Source organism: Nicotiana attenuata, unplaced genomic scaffold, assembly GCF_001879085.1.
Source record: "Nicotiana attenuata strain UT unplaced genomic scaffold, NIATTr2, whole genome shotgun sequence".
Taxonomy (NCBI): Eukaryota; Viridiplantae; Streptophyta; class Magnoliopsida; order Solanales; family Solanaceae; genus Nicotiana; species Nicotiana attenuata.
Genome location: NW_017672372.1, coordinates 79,782 through 93,478, shown reverse-complemented (window position 1 = coordinate 93,478; position 13,697 = coordinate 79,782).

Below are 13,697 nucleotides of genomic sequence, written 5' to 3'. Positions count from 1 at the left end.
CAGGACGAATGTGATATAACCGCCTTAGTGAGTATTTATTAAAAGAAGGTTATATAAATGATGTCATTTGTCCATGTGTTATAAAGAAAATATCGGAGTTTGTTGTACTTGTCGTATACCTCGAGACATAAACCTTATTAGAACTGATACAGAATTCCAAAAGGCAATCGAGATGAAAGATCTCGAAAAGACAAGATTATATCTCGATTTGCAAATTGAACATTTGGCAAACGGGATTTTTGTTCATCAATCTGCCTACACAGAAAAGATATTGAAATGGTTTTACATGGATGGAGCACATCCGTTAAGCGCTCCGATGGTTGTTCGATCGCTTGATGTGAATAAGGATCTGTTACGACCTCAAGAAAAGAATGAAGAGCTTTTTGGTCCTGAAGTACCATATCTTAATGCAATTGGTGCATTAATGTATCTTGCTAATCCAACAAGGTCTGGCATAACTTTTTCAGTTAATGTCTTAGCAAGATATAGCTCTGCTCCTACAAGGAGACATTGGAATGGAATCAAACACATATTGCGGTAGGGACTACCGATATGAATTTATTTTATGGCAATGATTGTAGTCCCGATTTTTTTGGTTATGCCAATGCTGGGTATTTATCCGACCCACAAAAGGCTCAATCTCAAACGGGCTATGTGTTTATATGTGGAGGCACGGTCATATCTTGGCGATCGACTAAGCAATCAATCGTATCTACTTCATCTAATCATATTTAAATAACTCCTATTCATGAAGCAAGTCGAGAATGTGTGTGGTTGAGGTCTATAATACATCTTATTCGAGAAATGTGGTTTGAAGTGTGATAAACTACCCACAATTTTGTATGAATACAATGCAACACGCATAGCCCAGTTGCAGGGAGGATTCATAAAAGGAGATAGGACAAAACACATTTTACCAAAGTTCTTTTTTAAACATGATCTTCAAAAGAAGGGTGATATCAATGTGCAACAGATTCATTCAAGTGATAATATGGCTGATTTGTTCACAAAATCTCTACTGACGTCAACCTTCAATATATTAGTGTACAAGATTGGGATGCGAAGGCTCAAAGATGTAAATTGATGCTATCATCAGGGGGAGTTAATACGCGTTGTACTCTTTTTCCCTTACAAGGTTTTGTCCTACTGGATTTTCCTTATAAGCTTTTTAACGAGACAACCAAAAGGCGTATTTCTAAACATGTGTACTATTTTTCCTTCACTAGAATTTTTTTCACTAGGTTTTATTTTAGTTAAAGTTTTAACGAGGCACATTATCTGTTGAATAGACATTCAAGGGAGAGTGTTATAAATAAAATAATATTTAAGGTGAATGTGTATATTTTAGAGAGATTTAGGGTTTGTAACTTTGTGGCTAAATCACTTTTTTCCTATAAATAGAGGGGTTTTATTCCATTATAAAATCCTAAAAGTCAATAAAATTCTCTCTCTTTTCTTTGCAATATTCTTCTTTTCTTTTATTTATTTCAATAATAAATAATTCAACTGAAGTAAGAGAACTCATTGATTCAACGTACAAAAATTGGTCTAAAAGTTCTTCTTATTTTATTTTCACTCAACTTTCATTCTAAAATAAATAAGTACTAAGAGGGTGTTTGGCTAAGCTTATAAGCTGGTCAAACTGGCTTATAAACACCTTTTTGCTTATCTACGTATTTGGTAAACACCCAGCATTCTTATAAGCCAGGTGCTTATAAGCTAAAATCAGCCATAAGTCATAAGTTGGTCATCCCCAACTTATGGTTTTTTAGCTTATAAGCACTTTTAGTTTGACTAACATTTTTACTAGTTTATCCTTAAAATATTTTTTTAATTTTTAAATTACTTTTCCCAAAATACGTTTTCTGACTTTCTCTTCATTCCATATTCGTTGTTAATTCTTTTCTTTACAAAGAATTTTATTAATTTATAATCTTTGAAAAAGATTCAAAGGTAATTTAGTGATTTTAACAAAAAAAATAGTTTATCAGCACTTTTTAATCAAACACATCAACTGCTTATTATCAACTTCAATACTTTTATCCAAACACATAAATGCTTATTTTAAAAACTAGTTTCAGCACTTAAAAAAGAATTTCAGCACTTCAAGCTTATCAGCTATTTACAATCAGCTAATCTAAACGACCTCTAAGTAGAAAGCGACCTAAAGGTATAGAAAGTATGGAGCAGGGGCGGCTTGATATAGTTGGAGGCCTAAAGCGTAACTAAAATTAGAGGCCCAAATTTTTATATTCGATTTTTTTAGTAATTATTTTTCAATCGATAATATAGCTAATCGATAAATCACTCTTGAGACATTGTTAATCTTATGCTTTTTTATTTTGGAAAACTTCTTTTCGTTGCGATAATTGTTAGTTATTTGAAAAAGAATCAAGTGTTTTTATATAATTAAGTATATCGATTAGAGTATTATCTTCTATTTGTACTATTTTTTTTAACAATAACTCAAGATAAGAGTCTAAGCCGTCAATATTAGAGTCACTATTATGTTTTAAGGATCATCAGAGGTTAATACAATATATATTTTTTCCTTCAAATTCTTACCATTTAGCAATCTCAATTTTCTAAAATAATATTTATAGGTTTTAGTGCTCAGAATGTAAAAATTGCAAAATGAAGGTTAGATAATGTTTAAAAAACTTATAAAGATATGTTTACTTTATCCAAGAGAACTTTTTCATCCCTCAACAGTCAAATTAACTTCACAATGACAAATTTTTAATATAAAATACTTAAATTTTTTAAAAAAAAAATTAACACATAACCTATTCCTTTTAAAACTGGGCCCCTAAAAAATTGGGGGCCTAAGGTATATGCCTTACTTGCCAAGCCTTTGAGCCTGCTCTGGTATGGAGGACAAGCAAAACTTGATCGGTTAATGAAATACATTTATCTTCAAATGAATGTTAGGAATTCCATCACACTAATCATTGGTGAATATGTGAAAAATAAAGTTAATTTTTTGAAAAAATAAAATCATAAATACTTAGAAAAGCTTCTAGAATAACCTAGTGTAGTATCTTAGATACTTATCTTTAAGAAATGACTAGATATTCTAGAGCCTTGGATATATAAGGAAGATATTAGTAGAAAATGATAAAATTGCCTAGATTAGCTTTGTATCTAGAACCCTCCCAAGACAAGTATAAATAGGAGTGGTCTTGTTCATTTGTAACTAAGTTAAATCAACAAAGTTTTTTTCCATAACAAAGTTATCCTCTCCAAAATTTTCCTTCTCTTTTCAAAGCTTCATCATCTTTAGTTGAATCTTCCTATTTTAGTTAGTGATATTGGGCTAGCAGAAGGTCTTTTTTAAATAATATTTTTCTTCTGCTATTCTTTACATGGTATCAGAGCCATAGTTTTTTTCCTCCCAATATAGGAGGATCTATAGTGTTTCCACACTTCCCCTCCAGTGTGACTCAAACCCAGGACATAATGGTCATGGGTGGAGGTACTTTACCAACTGAGCAAGCCTCACTTGTCAGAGACATAGTTTGGCTTCTAGATTTTAAGGTCGGGTTAGTGGTCGATTCAACTGGTCTCTCTAAATAGATTTGAGTGGTCGTACTAATGGACTAGGGATGAAAATATGGAACCAATCCAACTACAAGTTATGGAAGACCTGCGTGGAATCCTATATTATTGGTGAGGATTTGTGGGAAGTCGTCAATGGAAGTAGTACAAATCTTCCTGCTGACAGATCAAAAAATAGCAATGCACACAAGAAGTGGAAGCAGATTAATGCCAAGATGGAGTTTATCTTAAAGAGGTCTATCTCTCCAATTATTTGATCTTATTATAAGGTGTAATAAGTGAACTAGATAAAACGGAACCAAACGTGTAGTGATTTTTACTGCCAACAACCAGAATAACGATCCTGATACCAAAGATACTGATCCCAAAGATACTGATACCAAAGATACTGATACCGCAGATCAAGATCAAACAAAGGAAGTGGCTTTAATACGTTATTCGCAACAACCAGATTTTCGGCGAGGTATAATCAAAGGCTCTATGCGGGCTCAAAGGCGCAAAACAGTTATTTGGAAACTCTTTCAAGCAAATGTGCATTCCCCCCTTTTTCTTGACAGAATAACCCCGTTGGAAAATGCAGTCAGATGTTTGGGGCAGTGTAAGTGATCAAGGGGTAGTAACTCATATCACGGGAGGAAACTTTGCGCAAAGTTCTATTACTATTAATGGGTGGCTCCGCGATTTCTTATGGGCACAGGCATCCCGGGTAATTCAGTCTTATGGTTCTTCATTTTACGGTATAGACGCTTATGACCTCCCCCTCTATGCCTTGCGGTAATGATTCCTCTGGCATTACGACCTTTGCCACAATGATGCTGTCCATAGATCAAATTATTTCGTGGATTGGATTTCACTTGACTGTCTACGGTTCCATAAAATATGGAGGACCTTTGATCAGTTGATCAACAAGAAGAATGAAGCTCGGCTACATATTATGGAGAATGAATTAGCTAACACCGCTCAAGGTAACCTCTCTATCGCCGAGTATTTTTTGAAGGTTAAAAATGTATGATCGAAAATTTCTCTATTGAATTTGGACGAGGCTTTCTTTGAAGCACGAATTAGAAGAATTATAATTCGTGGTTTAAAGTCAAAATATATTCCTTTGTTAAATCAATTCAAGGATGGGTTCAACAACCATCTTTGGAAGAATTTGAGAACATTGTCCTCATAAGAGCTTCCATCCAAACAGATGATTAGTATATCTGTCAAAGAATGGGAAGGAATGCTCTTGCGGCTGACAAGAGGAAATTTAAAAAAAAATTAAGAGATACCATGCACTCTCGATCCCCAAGTGGTTCAAGCTGTCAGGAAAGAAGGGGGAGTCTTCTAATAACGCTAAAAAGCCTTTAATTACTTTGTGGCAAAGTTGGACATATAAAAATATATTGTCGAGTCAAAGAGAGCAATATGGCTCAAACCAAGAAAGTTGTTGAAGATAAGAAGAAGACTCGGTAAAGTGCTTTGTAGTTGAGACTCGAGCAACATAAATTTTTATAGACTAGATCATGAATTCAGAATGTGGGCACCATCTCACCGGATATCAATCCAAAATATTCACCTTTCGCACATGATGTCATTGTGAACAATCCATATTGTGATGATCAATGAGAAGAAACAAGATGTTATCACTCTCAACGGTATTTTTCATGTTTCAGGTATGAAAAAAAATTTATTTTTTGTTGCAAATATTATAGATGCTGGAAAGTATTTTTGCAATTTAGCCAACCGATGTGAAGTTCCTCCGAAATATCAAGGTGCTCAAGGCAGATATCATTCACTCTAGTAAGAGAGTTAACGATTTATATGTCTTATCTTCCACTAATTCTTATGTTGAGAAAATAGTAACGATAACACACATCTTTGGCAAGCTAGACAGGACATTTTAGCATGGATAAATTAAAATAGACGGTAAATCTAGTAAAAAAGATTGCCTAACTTAAGAAATTTTGGTGGAGGAGAGGTTTGTGAAAGATGTCAATATGGAAAGGCACATCGTCTTCCATTTGATAGATCCTTGTTAAGTTGCAATGCCCCACAGGAATTTGTTCATAGTGACTTGATTTGGTCAACTAGAGCTCCTTCATTCTCTGGACATTCTTATATGCTAATTTTCATTGATGATTTTACTAGATTCACTTGGGTTTATTTTGTGAAACACAATTCAGAAGTTTTCAACAAGTTTATAGAGTTCAAGAAAACAATTGAAGGAGAGTTCAGTTCAAGAATAAAGCGGTTGCAGACTGATAATAGAGGTGAATTTACTTCTGAAGAATTTCTCTTTTGTCGTCAAAATGGTTTTAAAAGAGAGCTAACTTGTGCTGAGACGCCGCAACAAAATGTAATGGCCAAACAGAAGATTCGACACTCAACTAAGACATGTAAGAGTTGTCTTCATACCAAGAATTTACCTAGAGCCTAGTGGGCTGAAGATATGAAATGTGCGGCGTATAAATTTAACAGGATGTCGCTTTCTCCAATCAATATGAAGTCTCCCTATGAATTAATATTTTGAGAAAAGCCTAGCGTTAAACACCTCAGAGTTTTTGGCTCTACTTGTATGTTCATATATCGGATTCTCAACAGAGCAAGTTGGATGCCAAGACAAAAAAATGCATCTTTATTGGATATGACGAAAGAAGGGCTGCAAATGCATGGATCCTAAAACTCATCTTTTAGTTGTTTCAAAAGATGTCATATTCGACGAAGCCTCCTCGTACTATGGACTTGCGCAAGAAGGGGCAAATGGTAAACTCTTGAACCATGATGCCTCAAATCTGCCCATCACATCTACTGCTTTAGATAATACAATTATTGAGGAGTTAAGAGAAAAGGGGAGCCCGGGAATTTAACGACATGAAACTCGGTAAAGAGATGATTCAAGTGTTTCAGGAATGCCAAAAAGAACTATTGTCAAGCCAACTCGTTTCAAAGATGAAAATTTCGTCAACACATATTCATGTTTCTTTGCAGGATCAATTGAAGAACCTTCGGTCTTTGGAAAAGCAAGAAGAGTCGGGAAAATACTGTTGAGATCTTCACCAGGGCATGTCCTAAAGCGCCGTTTGAGTTCTTCTGCGACAAGCTTGGGATAGTTTCCAAAAAACCACTTTAAGGGAGAGTGTAAAAAATAAAGTTAATTTTCTGGAAAAACAAAAATATAGTAAATATTTAGAAAAGCTTCTGGAATGACCTAGTATAGTATCTTAGATACTTATCTTTAAGAAATGTCTAGATATTCTAGAACGTTGGATATTTAAGGAAGATATTGAGAGGAAATTATAGAATTGTCTAGATTAATTTTGTATCTAGAACCTTCCATAAACAAGTATAAATATAAGTGATCTTGTTCATTTGTAAGTAAGCCAAATCAGCAAAGTCTTCTTCTATAACAAAGTTTTCCTCTTTTACAAAATAACCATTATTGACACCTTCAAGTTATGGAGGTAAGAAGGAAAAATAAAATGCACAATACTTTTTCTTGTAATTTTCTTTTCATTTTACTACATTTAAGATATTACCCCTATGCCTCAAATGTTATTTCTAAACTTTCCCTAGGTCGTTGAGTAATATTAGTAAAATATGGGTTCAGAAAACAGAAAAACCAAAAGACAAAATCGAGATTCAGCATATTTGTGTAAGGGAAGAAGAAGAGTGAAAGCAGCGGTAGAAGAAGAATGAGGGATACGACAAAAATGAAAGCATTGAGATCTGGGTTAGTAGTAATTGGAGCTGTTGCATTTGGTTACCTGAATTTGCAGCTAATGTTCAAGCCCTTTCTTGAGAAAACACAGTCACAACAACCTCTCCTCCACTCTCAATCATCCCAACAACAACAATCTGAGTCAGACCAAAGCTTATGACTATTTCATTTTAACTTAAGGTTCATTTTATGTAATGCTTTTGCTTTTTTCTTGATCCCATGTGGAAAAACTGGTTCAATTTTTATATTTTTCAGCCCTGTAGCTCTTCTCTTATAAGTCATTGTTTAAAGGTTATGGTGTCAACTCATTGTTATCCATGGTATGTAGCTGATCCTAATGATTGTTAACTATGTTTGTGACAAAATAGGGGTCAGGAATACATACAAAGGGATTAAAATGATACTAGAGTATCAATCCTAGGGCTTGAACCTGTGACATAAAGCAATTTTTAACCCCTTTGCCACTATACTGGAATCTTTCCTTTTGTCAAGGGGATTCAATGTTCACATTTAATAAAAAAAGTTGTTTTTGCCCTATTGTGCAATGTAATTTTCCGGCCAAGGGGATTCAATTGAATCCCTTGACGACACCTAGCTCTGATCTTGGTTTGTCCAACCAAATGGTGAGTTCAGTATTTTAAGTCAGTGGATGGAGTAGCAATGCGTCTACAGCTTCGAAGGCAGTAGGTGCATCTGCACAACGCGGCCGTCCTGGTAAATCATCCCATTTTTGTGTCAAAAGCTCCTTATTCGATTAAAGTCTTTCTCATAGAAGTCTGAATTTGAAACTTATTTTAAAGTAGAAAGGAAAAAAATCTTGTCTTTTGAGGTGGACAAAGGTGCAGTTATTTCTTGGTCATGCTAACAAAGGATAGGAGGTTAATCTTTCTCTAGCTTTTCTTTTGTTCCAATTTTATGTGGTAGGAGTATTTGATATTGTAAGTAATGCTGCAGTGCTGGTTGTGTGTTTAGAATTAGAAGTGAGTGGGGATAGGGAAGTCAGGTCTTAGTAAACATAATTTGGCTTGGGATAGAGAGTTGGAAATGGGGACTCTTTGGTATTTGATTATTTCTATGGACTGTATCTGATAGTAGCCCCATGTTTTGGTTAGTGGTTAAATTACTTTAGCTTCAACTCCTTATTCTATTTCAAGAGCTAAGGAGTCAATGGCACTTTGTATTAGGTGTAAGAGGTGACATGAAAATGATCATTGATTTCTTGAGCTGCTAATCTGCTATACAAATGGTTTTGCTTACTTAATTGTTGATCTTCTTTTGCTATGTTCTCAAACTGACAGAAGCTCTAACTGAAGCAGAGGAAATTTTTGTTTCAAGTAGGCAGTAGCTCCTAGATGAGTAAGGCGCCTAGGTGTCTTTATTTCATTTCGATAGTGGCCTTTTATGGAAGTGTCATGTTTGTTATTGTGTAACAGTGTTGGAGAACATAAGTTTGGAGGTTTACTTTTACCTCTTTTGCATAAAAGAGGTTTCAATTTAAGCAATAGGTGCTATCTGTGTGAAGAAGGTTTGGAGTCAGTCGACCATCTGTCCTTTCATTGTAAAATTGCAATGCTGGGAGCTATTCTTGAACCTTTGTGGAGTTACTTGGGCTATGCCTTCAAGCATTAGAAATCTACTGGCTAGCTGGCAAGGACAGAAGATAAGAAAGGAAATGAGGCAGATTTGGAGAACTATCCCATATGCATATTTTGGACCGTCTAGAGTGGGAGGAACAATGTTTGTTGTGAAAATAAAAGAAATCAGATTTCTAGAATCAAAAACTCTTGTCTGCATAACTTGTTTTTTGGTGTAAGAGGTGTCTATTAGAAAACATGGATCAATGTATGGAATTTCTGGATTTGCTAAGGAAGATGTAATTGGAGGTTTCTGTAGGTCCTTTTATGTAATTTTCTGTACCATCTTGGTACTTTTATCAATAAAGCTTTACCTTATAAAAAAATGACATAGAAGGTTATAGCGTAGAAAATTTTGACGAGACACTGATCGAATTTTTGTATTGTGCTGGAGGAAGACCTCTGAGGTTAACATATATATGGGGAAAGTGAAAATCGTGTTTAAGTAGCTCACTACTGGAGAATTTTAGGAGGCTATTGTGAGAGTTTGGCTGGAATTTTCAACAATACATACGACAACAAAAACAACAAATCTAGTATAATCCCACAAGTGGGGTTTGGGGAGGATAGTGTGTACGTAGACCTTACCCCTACCTTGAAGGTAGAGAGTCTATTTCCAATAGACCCTCGGCTCAAGGAAAGGCTATTTTCAACAATACATATTTTCTCATAAAGCCTTGTGAGAAGTTCAACTACTGGTTTGACATATTTCTGGAGAAATTTCTTCCGTTGACCAACTTCAACCATTTCCACTTAATAACCAGGACTTGTGTATTTGAAGTGATGCCACCTACCAAAATATGCATCGGAAAGTGAGGACCTGAATGGAGAATCTGAGATGCAATTGTTTGGGTGGTAAGATTCTGAAGTATCTGCAGGATTTGGAATTGAATGCTAATCAGACTTTTCCGTGAAGATATAAAGAAAGAATTATGGGGATATTATATACTGGAATAGGCTAATATTATTTTTCCTGTGGTTAGCTGCATAGAAACTAGAAAGCATCTTAACATTTATATCCGAGTTCACAAACTAAGATAAAAAGAGGGAGATATTGCATTATTGGTGTGTATTCTGCATAGAGCCAGGAGATGAATCACCTTTGCTACATGTTCACGTTGTGGTATAGCTCTGCCTGGAGTCGGGGCGATATTAGAATGATCATTTATTACTTCAAAAGAGCTCCTTGTTGAATTGTTTTGGTTCCTTGAATGTTCACTTCTTTCTATAAGCTGTTAAATAAATAAAAGGTTCCACCAAGGGGAGGTGCCTTGGTGCTTGTTATTTGCGGACGGCATAGTCCTGATGAGACGCAAGGTGGCGTTAACGAGAGGCTGTAGGTCTGGAGACATACTCTGGAGTCTAAGGGTTTCAAGTTGAGCAGGACCAAGACAGAATAATTGGAGTGCAAGTTCAGTAGTGTTACCCAGGAGGCGGACGGGGATGCGAGACTCGATACGCAAGTCATTCCAAGAGAGAGAGTTTCAGATATCTAGGATCTATAATTCAGAAGGATGGGGAGATAGATGAGGATGTTACACACCGTATCGGAGTAGGGTGGATGAAGTGGAGGCTCGCTTCCGCTGTCTTGTGTGATAAGAATGTGCCATTGAGACTTAAGGGTAAGTTCTACAAGGTAGTGGTTAGACCAACTATGTTGTATGGGGAGTGTTGGCCAGTCAAAAACTCACATGTCCAGCAGATGAAAGTAGCGGAAATGAGGATGTTGAGATGGATGTGTGGGCATACTAGGTTGGATAGAATTAGGAATGAAGTTATTCGGGACAAGGTGGGAGTGGCCCCTGTGGAGGCAAAGATGCATGAGGCAAGGTTGAGATGGTTCGGGCATGTTAAGAGGAGAAGCACAGATGTCCCTGTCAGGAGATGTGAGAGGTTGGCCTTGGGAGGTGAGAGGAGGGATAGAGGTAGGCCAAAGAAGTCTTGGGGAGAGGTGATCAGGCGGGACATGGTGCAGCTTGAGCTAACCGAGGACATGACCCTAGATAGAAGGATGTGGATGTTGAAGATTAGGGTAGAAGGTAGTCGAGCGTTTCCTTTTGTCTTCACTAGTTCGGTAGTATTAGTGCTAGTACGGTACCCTTTTTTCCTTAGTTTGCTATATTCGCATGTCTCGTTCCGTTATTACTTGCCATTAGTAATTCCGTAGTTTGCTAGCAGTACTTCATTCATATTCTCGTTTGCTGCCTTGGATTTAGTTTTCTAAATATGTTATCTTGATATTACTTGTTATCGGTACCCCTTCCATATTCTCTATTGCTATCTCCGATTTAGTTTTTAACTATTTGTCTTGCTATTACTTGCTGTCAGGGCTTCTTTCGCCCTTTTTAGCCGAGGGCCTATCGAAAACAGTCTCTCTGCCCTTCTAGGGTAGGGGTGGCTGCATCCATCCTACCCTCCCCAGACCCCACTTGTAAGATTATACTGAATTGTTGTTGTTGTAACTGAAACAGAGGAAATTAGTGATTTAAATACCTACTAGAGTAGTACAATGCCTAGGTGTCTACTTCTGTAGTGGCCTTTTGATGGCTGTATCATGGTTGTTTTTATACAATGGTGTGGAGAAATAGAGGCTTGGAGGGATAGTAGAATTTCTTAAGGAGACACCGATCTTAACTATTTATCTCACTTGGAGGAAGATAAAAAATGCAGTAGCTCACCCTCGGAGAACTTCAGGACTTTGGCTCATTGGTAAGAGCGCAGCTCGTGATATGTGGGTTAGGTGCATGTCATGAGTTCAATCCTTATTGAAGACAAAATTCAAGTATTTAAGCGGGGAAGGATAGAGGCGCAAGTCCATTATCCATTGAGTTTTGAACCGTGCGCTAACTGGCCCTTGGGATTTCTCGGTTACTAAAAAAGAAGTAGCTAACCCTTGGAGAAGCATAGGATGGTTATTATGAGATTTCAGGTGGAGCTTTCATAGAATATATGTTTTCTTGTAGGAGCTAATAAGGGGAAGTTTTACATATTATTGGAGGAACTTCTCCTAAAGACCACCTTGAACAATTTCCATTTAGATAGTATAGGACTAATGTATCAGACATGGGGACCTGAATGGAAAATTGTAGATGCAATTATTTAGGATTTTGATTTAGATGCTAATCAGGAGTTTTTTTTGAAGATGAACAAAGCAAGAATTAAGTTGGGAAATTGGACATAAGCTGGTTGGAGTATGCAAAGTTTGTAGTAGTTAGCAGCATAGAAAGCATTTTAATATCAGATGCCTCAGTTTCACAAATACAAATTAAGAGAGGGAGATTTTGCTTGCTCGGCGTGGTGTATATTCTGCTTTAGAGTCAGGAAAAGAAATGAATCAAAACTGAATCAACCATATAACATTTAGATGAGTTGTGTAGAAAAACATATAAATATAAACAAGCGCATCCTAGTTAGCAGCTTGATAGTGTCATTGCAGAAACTGATCAATGAGTAGAACATAATAATATTGAAGATCAAAAGAAAAAGATAGTGCTTTAGTTTCTTTAACTTTACTTCAAGATGGCGTTCGCCGAAGCAACATCACATTGCCTATTATAGTTTCTCGTCACTATAAAACCTTATAACTCCACATTTGTAATTCAAAAAAACTGTCGGTTGAAGCATTTGGTTAAAAAAAATAATTATTTCTGTAGAAATCAAGGCTGATGAGATGTAAAGTTCCCTTGGGATGACAACTCAGAACTTTCCATGAAATAGTCTTAAATGGTTTTTTAAGGAAATAAATAATAATAGACATACCAAGTATTTTGTTTAAAAAATGTATGTCAATCTTGAGAGACCTTGGCCAATGCAAATCTATAAACACTGACAATGAAGTCTACTTAGAACTTTCCTTGAAATATACCTAAATGATTTTAGTAGTATATATATTAGACATTTTTAGTCAAATGAATAGTCAATATTGAGAGACCTTGGCCATTGCAAATCTAATTAAACACACGCTTTAGCACTGAATTAGCAAGAGAAAAAGGGAAATCTCATTACTTGTATTTAACTAAGACTAGACATTATACACAACTGATACGTTATGTTGCTCAGAGTTTAGTTGGATATTAATGTGAAATGTGAGTCAACACTTGAATATCCTCATAGATTAATGTGGTATAATTCTATCTTGGGAAAATAAAATTTATTTATTCTCTTCCTTTGTTCTCTATTTGTTTAAGTTGGCGCCCTGTTTGAAAGTTTAAAAGTTTGTCTTTCATTCTCTTTATTTTTTTGTTTTAAAATCGGAACTTTGATCGAGAGGGTACGATAAATTACCTTAATTATGTATTCATTTCAAATTTCCATTAATAAATTGTTGCATTAATAAAAATATGATTGTGTTATATCATTTTTATCGATAAATATAAAAATTAATCTGGAAAATTATAACTATTTCATATAATTAACTGTTGAAAAAAAACAAGACTTACATGATCACTTGGAGCAAGATGTCAATTCATATTGTCTTAGTTCTTACTCCAATATTTATGTACGTGCATAGAGTTTCTGAGATAGAAATGAGAAGCAAATTAAATATTACGTGAAATATAAATGAGAATGAATTGGCACTGAAAATTTTAACAGCTGGGATTATTACAGAAAGTAAGAGAAGAATTGGACATGTGTTATCAACTTAAAAGCCCTAATTAAAACATTTTTGGATAGCATATATATAGCCGTGTCTCATGCCGTCAGCAACATATATGAACGCTTGTTTCTCTTTCCCGCTCGTGCCACCATTTAATTTGGGACCCATTTTTCTTCAAATCACTGAGTAATTACAGCTAATGATT